Here is a 12,650-nt window from a genome sequence, read left to right on the forward strand (position 1 = left end):
GTAATTCTATTCCTGGAGACTGGGTGGTCAGTTGGCTGTGGGTAAACACCGTTGCTGCTCATAAAATTTATTTATTAAAATAACACGAACTCTACCCTTGTTATCTCTCACTGCAGGTGGAGGGTTTGCTGGGATTCATTCTCCAGAAGACTCGGATTAGAAAGCTGAGGGTTTATCATGGGAAGATGGGCCCTTCCCACACTGCTGTATGCTCCCTGGAGTCAAATTTAGGCAGTCTGTGGGCCAGAAGGTTCAAGTTTAATAGTCTCCTTAGAATTCCTAACCTAAGTGTTTGCATTAAAAGAGGCCCTCTGTCCTTATAGAGATAACATGGAAGAGGGGTTCTCAGGGCCCACACCCCTACACCTTCTTCACTGGGGTCATGGAGATTGCTCTCCAGTTGTACTTGGGCCGGATGCTCTGAATTATCACCACACTGACCATGTGGCCTAGAAGAGGACTGTATCCAGTGGGAAGGTTCAGTGCGCAGAAGGTGAAAAAGATAGTGTAGTTCAGGATTCCTTGTCCTTTGTGGATACTGGTCACACACACCTGTCACGAGAAAGTGTGGCAGTGAGTGTGGGAAGCCTGAATCCTTGCTCAGCTTCTGTCCCTCCACACTGGCTCTGACCACTTGTGGACCGCACTCTGTCACTCTTACCTGCCCTGCCTGCTTTAACTGCCAACACCTGGGGTGCTATGTTACCCACTTCCCTCCTCAGATTCTTCTTTATACCAGTCAAAGGGGAGGTTCTCTGCTGGCTCTGTCCTGCTCATGAGAGACCATGTCCTAAATATTAATTGTCAGTGGCCATTAGCCCATGTGATTAATGTTGACAGATCAAGGACTGACATACAAAAACAGCATGAAGTGGACTATCATTGCCCCATGTCTTGCCCTGTCACTCTTCACGTTTATGACTTCAATTGGACCTTTGGGAAACTCATTTTGAGGTCAGCTCAACCACTGTCCCCAGCCTCCAACCCCCCAGTACCCCACTTTCTATTCCCACCTTCAGCATCCTGCTTTCTCTCACCACCTTCCCAGCAATGCTCTCTGGAATGCTAGTTTTTTCTTCCTGCTGTTTTTAAAATACACCAAGGAACCTTCCACCTAGTAAGCCCTGTGCCTCAGAGCTGAAGTATGTCTGTGTATGTCCTCTGTTACCCTTGGTTACCTCTTTACAAAGTCCTTCCACTTAAATAAATGGCTCAAGGTTATATATGCTTCCATATGTTTGCCTTCCCCAGCACACCCCACAGAGAGCTAGTCACAGATATTACCAAAGGAATCTTTGAAACAAGCCAGCAATACAGAAAACTTTTACCTAGCTCTTCCAGTTGCCTGCATTTTGTGGCCCTCAGTGAGTGTGTTGTGATTTTTGGTAACTATTTTGCACAGAATACTCAATATCTAACCAGTGTCCTCTATAAGGCATGAAGCCTATGATGGCTAAGAGAAAACAAAGATGGCTGAGTTGAAAATAATTCTGCCATTTAATTGCAGTCTCATCTTTACAGGGCTCTGGATACAGGCCATTCCATTTTAACTTTTCTCGAGTAAAAGTGCACTGGTTACATTGGTTGTAACACCATGGTCAAGCGAGCATTAGGTGTAAAGTGCAGGTGGCTTGTTCATCTCCCAGGTAGAATGGAAATTTATAGTTTTCAGACATTGCTTTCCCTCCACTCCCTTAGCATGGATCACGCTCAGGGTCCTCTTGAAGACAGGATGTCATGTATCTCAGGCTTTCTTCAAGCTAAGCAACTCTCTCCCTTCCCTCTTCTCTCCCTCTTCGTGAATCACCTCTCCCCCTTTCTCTCTCTCTCTCTCTCTCTCTCTCTCTCTCTCTCTCTCTCTCTCTCTCTGTCTCTCTGTCTCTCTCCTTCCACTCTTTTTTTGCTCTCTACTTTTATCTCTCTCCTATCCTCTCTATCTCTTTCCCTCCTTATCTCTCTCCTTCAGTCTTCCCTGTCTTTCCCTCTCTACATTTATCTCTCTCCTATCCTCTCTGTCTCTCTCCCTCCTTATCTCTATCCTCCAATCTTCCCTCCATCTCTCCCTCTCATTTCCATCTCAATCTCACACCCTCTCATGTTCCCTTCACCCCCCTCTCTCCCAATCTCCTGCCCTCACTCACTCTCTAACAGTCTCTACCTCCCCCTCTCTCCTCCCAGTCTCACTTTCCCTCTCTCCTGTTCTCTCTTCCTCCCCCGACCTTACCCCTCTCTTTCCATCCCCCTCCTCTCCTTCCTTCCCATTCTATACACCCCTATACTATCTGTCTTCCTCTTTCTTTTTCACTCCTCTTAGCTCCTTCCTCCACTCTTCCTCTTTCTCTGCCAGGGTCTCAGACTGACTGTTATTCTCTCTGTGTGCCTCCTTCCTCCCTCCCTCTCACTCTTGTTCTTTTCTCTTTATCCCTCTTTCTCTCTCCCTCTCTTTATCTCTCTGTATCTCTGGCACCCTGTATCTCTCTTCATCTCTCTGTCCCCTCTCTCCCTCTTTCCACCTTTTGTTCCTCCTCTCCTCTCTGTCCCTCCCTTTCTCTTTTTCTATCTCTATTTTCTTATCTCTTCCCCACTCTCCCTCCCTCTACCTCTGTCTATTGCTGTCTTCAGTCCTTCTCTCCCCCTCTTACCTCTCCCTCTCTTCTCTCGCTTAACTTCTCTCTCCCTCCATCTGTCTCTTTTTCTCTTTGTCCCCCCCTCCCTCCTTCCCTGGACTTCTCACTTTCTATCTCCCAACTTCTCTTCTCACTCTTCTCACAACTTTCACTTGCTCTCTGTCTCCATCCTATTTTCTTCTCCACCATGCCCCCCTCCATACCACTCCTTTTTTTTTCTCTATGCCTCTCTCTGTACATTTTCTTCATCCCTCTCTCCCTCTCACCCTCCTTTCCTCTTTCTCATTCTCCCTCTCTCTACCTGCTCCCCTATTTCACAGGTTCCTGCCTCTCTCTGACTCTTCATCTCTCTTGCTCCTTATCTTTCAGTTTGTCCCCCACTGTCTTCTTATGACTTTGGCAACACACTTTCCCAGTTCTCCCTCACCACCTGTCATGCTCTCCACTTCCCTCTCTTTCCCTCTCTTGTTCTCTTCCCCTACCCTCATCTTTCACCCTCTTACTCATTCTGTGCCATCCTTCCTCTCTCCAGACCTCTATCCTTTTCTTTTGCCTTCCCTCTCTCTTTTCCTTTCTCATTTCCTCTTTCCATTTCTCCACCCATCTCTTCCTATCTGCCTCTTTCTCTTTCCCATTTTCACTCTCCACCTCCCTTTCCCCCCTCACTCTCTTTGACTCACTCATGATTGATACTTCCTCTCTCTTCCAACTGCTTCCTTTCTTTCTCAATCTCTCCATCTCTCCTTTTCTTCATTGTCTCTTTTCCTTTCTCTCTCTCCCTCTTGCTTTCCCTTTCCTCCATCTCCAGTCTCCCACTACTTCCTTGCTCTTTATCTCCCTCTATTTTTGCTCTGTCCCTCCTCTCGCCCTACTTCTCTTGCTCTGTCTCTTTTCCTCACTTTCTCTCTGTCCCTCCCTTTCCACTCATAACTTTACTCCCTCAGTCATCCTCTCTCCTTCTGTCTCCCTGCCTGCCTCCCAATCTTCCCCCTCTTCCTCTGTCCTTCTTTCTATCTTTTCTCTCCTTCCTTCACTCTGTCTCTCTTCTTCCTTCCATTCTTATCCCCCTGCCTCTTTCATTCCCACACTCCCTCTCTTATTCCCATCTTACTGACTTTCTGCATGCCTCATTTTCTCCATCCTTCTTTCCTCCCTCTTTCTCTTTGTTTCTGTCCTTCTCTCTCCATATTGCTTCCTTCCCTGTCCTCTCTTTCTTCCCCTTACTTCCTTTACTCTCCCTTCTTTACTCCTCTCTCCCTCCATCCTTTCATTCCCTCACTCCCTCTCTCCTCCTCCCTCTTTCCATCTCCCTGCCTGCTTCCCTCACTCCTCTCTCCAACTTCACATCTCCCCCAGTCTCCCTCTCTTTATTTCCCTCTCCACTTTCTCTATCCCTCAATTTCTCTCTCCCTCTCCCTGTCTCTCTATGTCTTTCTCATTCTATCCCTTTCATTTCCTCTCTACCTCTCCATCTCATATTCTCCCCTCTCTCTCCCTGTCTCTCCCTCCTTCTTTGTCTGTCTCCATAATTCCTCCTCTCTTCCACCCACTTCCTGTCTTACCTTCTTTCTCCTTCCCTTCTACCTTCTCTCTCTCTCTCTCTCTCTCTCTCTCTCTATATATATATATATATATATATATATATATACTTCCTCCCTCTCCCAACTGATTCCTTGCTTCCTTTCTTTCTCAATCTCTCAATCTCTCCTTTTCTTCATTGTCTCTTTTCCTTTCTCTCTCCGCTTGCTTTCCCTATTTCTCCTCTCTGAGCCTCTCTCACTCTCCCTCCCTCTCTCTCTCTCTCTCTCTCTCTCTCTCTCTCTCTAGCATTTCCCTCCTCTTCTCCTTCCTCCCTCTCCCTGTTTCCTTTCCCTTCTTTGTCTCTTGGTCTCTCTCACTCTCTTTCTCTACACACACACACACACACACACACACACACACACACACACACGCACTCACACAGGGACACACAGGGATAAATGCACACAGAGTGTTAAGAACTGGACTCAGGTTATCTGCCAGAGAACTATGTGCTCCTAACTAAGCAACAGGCTCCATCTCTTTGGCCACAGTACCTTTCAGTATTTTCAAAATACTTTCCCTGTGGCTCACAATCTCCTGTAACTCCAGTTCTGTGGGTTTTGACACTCATTTCTGAACTCTGTAGGCAACTGTACTCATGAACACAGACACACTCACATATAGACACAAATTTAAAATTAAGTAAAGATTTTTAAATGTAAGGATTTGTAATAATTTTACCATGAGAATTCAATACTCATGTGAATGAAAAACTTGTTCTCATTTTACTGGCTGCATTCAACTACTGAGCACCTAATAAATGACAGTGTGACGTTTACAAACATTACCTGTTCATACCTGTATTGTGCTTTATTTTCAGTGCCCAAGATCCATGTCCAATGCTGAAGAGCTCCTGAATGCAGCCCAGCCAAACTGATAGAATACAAATACCAAGCCAATACAAAGACCTCAAAACGTTAAACGTGACGTGTCTTTAAAATGTAAATCAAACCTTTAGAAATGCTGTCTAGATAGAAGTGGTATTCATCAGCGATGTAGATGATATCTTTCTTCACATGGGAAACACAAGCAGATAAATAGTGGATCTTGCAGTCTGGTTCTCTAGGCCCATCGTCTTCTAAGACAACACAAACCTACAAGATAAGGAAGCAGGAGCAGGTAGGAAAACATGATCAAAAATCAAAATGGAATCCTGTGTGTGTAAAACACTGCCTGTGGAAGGGCTTGGATAGTAAAGGCTCTGATGGAACCAAAGCTTCCAGATTAAAGTCCTCCTCCTTGGATGACTTTAGGATAGTTTGGCTCACTAGGGATTCTTTCTCTGTTGGGGACTTTCCAGCTGTCAGTATCAATTCCATGGTCATTTCTCAACATTTGACCTTTCCTTGAGGAATGAAGTACCAGGCACTCTCCTGTCCACCACCCTATATCCCCAGGTTGATGATTCACCACACCACAGACCTGTCAGTGTCAGGATGTCATGTAACCTCACAGCCATGGTGCCGAATGAGCCTACCCACAAGCCTCATGTCCAGGGCCCATTACCACAGCCCTGCTCCCTTAACACCACAAGGGATGCAGACAGATTCAGAATGTTTGTGAGACAGTGGAGACGACCTTTCCATACAACAGAGGTGCAAGGGATTCTCCACCTTGTGGAAGGGGATAGAGTGAGATACAGACCCTCATTCTGACTATATACACACATTGAATCCAGTCTTGACAAATGTTCAGATGTGACTAAACTGTGATGAAAAACTCGATTTAATACAGGGGTGATTTAGGAATTAGTGTAAAGACTCTGTGTATTCTTACCGGATACACAGACCAGAAGATCTGTACATAACACATCAGCACTGAATACCAGAAAGGTCAAAGGGCAGTGATGTGACAATGACCCATGAAGCCTAAGCCTTCATATATTACTTTTCATAACAGAGTCCCAATTTTGCTTGCTACATGAATAACTGTGATGCCCATGATCAATGGATGTGAGAAAATAAAAATGGAGGCTTTCTCCTGAACACTCACCAGCTCCAGAGGGAATTCTCGGGCTTCATTCCCCTTTGTGCTTTGCAAGGCTTTGGATGCTCAGAGCCCTTAGAGATCCTGGGATACAGGCAGCATGGTTAAGGGAAAATTTCACCAAATCTCTGCTCTGGGGCATGCTTTCACTATGTTTATAAACCATGAAAGTCAATAGATCTTGCACCAGAAATGGGAAAACCCAGTGGGTTGTAAGTGGTAGCTCAGTGAATGTTTCTGAAAGATTAACAGACACATTTCAGACAGCACTTGCACTTTTGTTGAATGCATCCTTCAAAAAGCAGACTTTTACCTGACAAAAGGCAGACAAGCGGCAAATCGGTGTTGTGTTTAAGTGAATCCTGCTCTTTGGACCCTGGGACAACACAGGAGTTTACATTGTAAGACATGGAACTTAGGGTTGAGTATGGTGGCACATAAACCATGTAAAAAGACTGAGGTTGGAAGAAGCTCTGTAACCAGGTGATTCCACCCTCACCGTATGCTAATTCTCTGTTTCTCTCTCTCTCTCTCTCTCTCTCTCTCTCTCTCTCTCTCTCACACACACACACACACACACACACACAAGAAAAGAACCTACAGCTAGAGCGGAGCAGGAATTTGCCTTTCATGACTTGCACTATGTGAGTAATACAGAGAGGTTGCTTTGAACGGGGATAGCAGGTTGAAAACCCATGGGAAAAGAGTCTTCCCAAACCTATGCAAAGCTCACTTCAGTGGCTTTCAGTTCATGTGACATTAAGTCTTCCTCTACAAGTGCAGCGACTTTTCTCCAGCTCGTAGAGACATGGGGTCAATCACATCATCGGGGCTGAAGAAGATGCATTCTTCAAACCAGACGGAATCAGTTCCCACAGCTCTTCACACAATGCCTTTCACAATTTTAGCATTCAGTTTGCCTGTGAATTCAGGACACCGCAGGTGCCATGAATTAATTTCAAGAGCAAATAACCACTAAAAGGTATCCTCTCCCAAATATGTTACGAAATCATGACCTCCTGCGAACAGAAAGCTTCTGATTTGAGGAGCACATGGTGAGGCCTGGGAACAGGATGTGGATCTCTGCACAATTCTGAACGTAGAATGTACAGGTTGAAATGTTGGCTTCGCCATGCTATGCCCAGGATCACCATGGTTAAGAGCATGAGCCAGGACCCAGATAGCCTTGGTGATAAACACATGTCCTTCTCTCATGGTCTGTGTAACTCTAAGTACATTTCTTGAACTCTCTGTCCATTTTTGCAACCAATGCCTCCTCATTTCTCTTGGAAACTTTTTAACTGGTACATACATGATAACCCCTTCCAAACTGAGTGTCTTGTACACTTTAGAGGTCAAATGTTATTGGTATAACTGTGTCTGTGGGTGGACTTTCTTTAGGGCACCTCAATCACTAAATTAGCCAATAAGTCACCACAGTGAGAGACAGCATGCAGATATTTAAGCGGCTCATCAGAGAAAGGCCTGTGGCCACAGCTCTGTAATTCTGCTACCTGGGAGAATGACAGAGCAGGATCAAAAGCTCAAGGCCTTCCTAAGCTGCAGATCAAGCACAAGGCCATCCCAGGCAGCATAGTGAGGAAAGGATGGGAGTGAAGCTCACTTGTCCAGTGGTTGTCCAGCATGAAGACCCTAGTTTCCATCACCAGCACTACAACCAGATAATTCATGAAGTGAATCTGGACTCTTGAGGCCAAGGCTCACACTGTGGGCCTAGACAGGCCTGGGACTCATTCACTATGCAGTTCAGGTTGGCATCAAATTTGTGACACCCCTGCTTCATCCCCACATGGCTATAGGATTGGCATGGAGAGACTAGGGCTCATCTTGAAGGACTGCTCATGAATATTACCCACATGTTTGGCACCAGGAATCACCAGACAAGTTAGAATGACCTCAGAGCTTGGAGGCCGTCCAGCTCAGGATAGTGTTGAAATTAACCTAGACTCCCACCCACCGACAGGCCTCCACCTATTCCTCTTGGTGCTCACTGAAGTGAGACCCGACTTTCAGGGAACAGAGTGAGCAGCATTGAATCTTGGTCCCTGATCTCTCACGCATGACAGAGAACTGAGACTGACCCCATTCTCGCCTCCAAATACCAGCTGAGATGGGAAGCAAGACCAAATCTGTGTTCAAATGTGAGTGCTTCCCTGATCCTGGAAGTAGAAGAAAAGCTCTCAAGGGCCTTTCGTGTCCCAAGTCATGTAAATTGGTCAAAATCATTGGCACACCAAGAGAATTTGGTACACTGCTCAATGTTCCATCCAATGCATCTGAACGTACTGCTCAACTGCCACTGTGGACAGGCCTCTACCAATCTTTTGCCACCTCCCCCTGTGCTCACAGGCTTCAATGTTTACCCAGTGCATGGGTGCCTAGGGATGCCCTACTGTTCAACCAGCCACTGTGGACAGCTGTTGCAGGCCTCTACCCATCTTTCACCTCCCCGTGCTCACGACTAAGGAGAGCAGTGATGAGGTGTTTCCTGCAGTGCAGACTAGGACACTGAGTGCCTGAGGAGGAGTACCTTCCAGTTGTTCCCGGTCTCTTTCGACAGATTCAATCTTCCACTGAAAGAAGTACAATTCTCTGTGCAGCATCCTGAGGAAACGCCTGAAACTCGGTCAAAGAAGCAGCAGTAGCAGCATGAAGACCTGGATATCATGACCCCCATGGTGCCACCTCCTGACTTTCTCATTCCTGGGAAATGGTACCTGATGCCTACTGGGCAGCCCTAGGGACAGCCACCCTAGTGGCTCAGCAGGAATCCCTTCCATAGACTCCCGGACAGACTGGTAATCACTGAGCATTGTTCTACCCACCAACCAATGAGCACGCTGCACGTGCTCAGGATGCTTCTCCAGCCAATGACAGGCTCTGGGAGGAGAAACAAAGATCGCCTAGTGCATTATGCCCCTAGCATGGAAAGAACATGGAAATGCTTCTCCCTGTGAACCCTGAGGTGTTGTCTGTATTTTGGGAAAGAGACCCAAAAACTGTGGCAGAAATGTGTCCCTGTGTGTAAAACAACATCCAGTAAGCATTCAGCGTAAAGGCTGGCCATTTAGTGGTTACACAGGGTTCAACAGGGGCTGTGATCGTCTTGGTGGTGGTGGTGGTGGTGGTGGTGGTGGTGGTGGTGGTGGTGGTGGTGATGGTAGTGGTGGCTGTGTTCATATGAATAAGCCAGGTAGTGTTTGTCAAAGTCCTGTTCATGAAGCGGGTGTGGTTCCTGGAAATATTTCATATCTCAGCCCTGCAGGGTGACTGGGATAGGGGTCCTGTGAGTAGGACACATCTCTGGGCCAGGTTCCAACACTTCCCATTCATGCTGGAGTTCCTTTGATGGAGATCAGTCATGCATTGTCATAGAACCCCTTAATTCTCACTGTTACCACTCATTCATGGCTAGCCTTACTATGCAGGAAATCTGATGCAGGAATTCCTTGATTCCTTCATTCAGCAAATCCCTGTGGGCCAGGGACTCTGCTCTAACATGGAATTTGTGAATGAAACAGGCGATTGTCTTGGTCTCTATGCCTTTAATTTTCTTATAGTGCTAGGAAGACCCCTCTGATCCAAATGATGACCAAAAAAAGCAAAAGGCCCACTCCTAAGTGGAAAGCTGACAAATAAATTCCCTCCAGGAATGAGGTTTGTCATAACAACAGGACTTCAAGGCCATGACTGAGCCTTGATGCAGAATGGAAAGCATTAGACAAGAAAAAAATGTAACATATGGAGAGGGATAGGTGAAGGGGAGGCTGTTCTTTAAAGCCCTGAGAACGGCTCCATTAAGAGTGAGGACATGTTGGACATGGGGTAAATGCCTTTCATTCCAGCATTCTGAATGCAGGAACAGGCTGATCTCTATGCGTCTACAGACAGCATGGTCTACATACTGAACTCCAGGCCAGCCAAGATTAACTAGTGAGGTGCAGTCTCAACAAGCAGAGGAAAAGACTGAAAGTGAGAAAGAAATGGGAAGAGTGAGAAAGACTGCTGGTTTTATAAATAAAAAAGAGTGTTGGGCTATATAATGTTTATTATTAGCCCTAAGATTATCACGGTGCTATTATCACAAAAAATTCAGACACAGACACCTGTTAGATTTTATAACTGCCTTATTCACCTTGGTCCTGGAAGATATTTCACCTCCACTGTCTCAATAACCTCACCTCCCATCTCCCAGCCCCATCCAATGCCCTCCACCTTAGTCCTCTTCATCTGGTCTACTTTCCATCTGAAATCCATTGGCATTTGCTTGTATTCATCTGGGACTCTCCACAACATTATTGGAGTCCTTCATCCAGGCCCTTGTGATTCCTTCTCCTTGCTAAGCCATCATGGTGTCTTCCTTCCTCCTCTCTCCCTGGCTATCTATCTCCTGTGATTCTCCTGTCTAAAGTCCATGAACCTTACCCATGCTGACCCCATTCTGCCATGCCTGGGTATAGGCTGTTTAATAATTCAATCAGATATAATGACTTAGGTAGGTTTACACAATAAGGAAAGGTTTTTTGTTATTGTTTTTAACAAGGATAGGTTTAAGCAGACGTAAGGGCTAGCATCAGACCCACCCCCAACAGACTGCCAACAGGAGAGAGATGGCATGAGACAGCCAGAAGAGGCCTTCCAAGAGCAACCTTCATGTCCAGTCCAATCCATCATCATTCTCCCAGAGCAATATCAGACCAAGCCCTGGAAGAAATTCAAGATCTGACTCTTTATAACTGCTTAGAGGAGGCTAGAAAGTTCTCATTACATGCTTTAATTCAGTGTCTCCTATGTGACAGGGACTGAGGGGAAGCCGGGTGTGGTATATTGAGGGCTCTTAAGTCACATCGCATACTGCCTCCTAACTCTGGGGCAGAGAGAGATGCAGGAGGTGTGGCCTGATTCAGACCATGGGGTCAGGCTAAAAAATTGAGGAGGTCCAGGTTCTAACACAGGGCCTCTGGGCATCTTTCAGGAGGATCCACTGGATAGTCAGTCAAACCAGGAGGTAACTTCAGCCAGCTCACCAGGATGTCCAGCACAGACGCCATCTGAATCCTACTACAATTGACTCTGCTCCTGCCAGTCTGCTGAGAAGGACATGGCGACTGATTGTCTGGCGGTCCTGTGAGCTCTGGGATGTCATTAGCTCACCACGTTCAGAAGTGTTAAAGTCACCTCCAACATTTATCCCAGAACACGTAGTCGCCTTTCCCTTGGCCCATATGTGCTCTGAGGCCTATTGCACAACACTAAACTGAAATTCAGATCTGAAAAACAACCTCTGTGTGATGGGAGAGTTCCCAAATGGAGGAAGGACAGAGAAAAATGTCTAAAGGCTTCAGGTCATGAGAAGGCTGTCGGCTTGGGGTTCCTAAACACAGTGGCCATTAGTGCCTGCATCAGGAACACTGCTGCATAGGTAAGCTCAAACCAGAAGGCCTCTCTTTTGCCCCTGCCTTCATTTTTCCTCCCTCACCTTCAGTCCCGGTCACTTGTTTACTTCGCATAGAGGCATGTTTTCCCCTCAAGGAGTATCTGTCCTGAAATCTGTGATGTCTAATTCGTGTCATTCCTGTATAAGGTTGAAGGCACAGAGCTGAGTCATTGTCCTCAGGCTCCAGTCACCTTGAAGTGCAGGCAAAGGAAGGCTTGCATGCAGGACAAACGACCCCAAGATGTAAACAACAGTTGGGGATGGACAGTCTACACTGTGGCATTTTACAGGAACCAGACTGGGCTTCCCCAGCGAGATGATTGGCAGAGGCATGCCCCCCTTCTCCAAGGTCTGGGTCTGACATGCTAATGGGTCCCTCTGCTTCACACACCACACTGCCACACTGGTACTGCAATGCCAACAGCCACACATGCACCAGGCTCGCTCTCTGGCAGCATAAGAGGCAGGGTTGCCAGCACTTTGACCTCTTCCTCTGGAGCCTGCCTGGGCCTCAGGGGCTCTCCAAGTTCTGCATAGAAGTCCCTAAGCCCCCTGCATGGAGGTAAGTCAAGATGTGCCACCAAGCCTTTCTCAAAAGGATCCCTTGTAGGGGACCATGAGCACAGCCACTCTCCCCCGTGAGAAGAGGCAGACTTTAACAGCCAAGGGTGCCATTCTAACCCTACCTTCAGCTGACACAGGAATCATCATCACTCAGCCACTTGCAAGTCCTTCTCCCCACATGTTGTCATCCATGTCATTTCACCTCACCACTAGTCAAATTCAGGAATGCCACATGCCCAGGACACCCTTAAAGTGGGCTCCCATCCTCTCCTTGGTAACATTGCATGGGTGACTCTAAGGTAGGACTAGGGTACAGATCCTCCAGGGGACAACCTAAAGGAACAACTCAGGAGACACTCAGAAGCAGAGAGGGTACCTGGGGCTGTGAGGTTTTGCGCACATGAGTCCACCTCAGAAAGACCCTCATGAAGCAG

At 46.8% G+C, this 12,650-nt stretch overlaps 1 pseudogene; it reads right to left on the reverse strand.

Annotated features, from left to right (window-relative positions):
- Positions 1-317: 317 nt before the first annotated feature.
- Positions 318-8,892, reverse strand: LOC132649952 (cancer/testis antigen 55-like; annotated as a pseudogene).
- Between the last annotated feature and the right edge of the window lie 3,758 nt (positions 8,893-12,650).

This window comes from Meriones unguiculatus, chromosome X (genome assembly GCF_030254825.1).
Source record: "Meriones unguiculatus strain TT.TT164.6M chromosome X, Bangor_MerUng_6.1, whole genome shotgun sequence".
NCBI classification, from domain to species: domain Eukaryota; kingdom Metazoa; phylum Chordata; class Mammalia; order Rodentia; family Muridae; genus Meriones; species Meriones unguiculatus.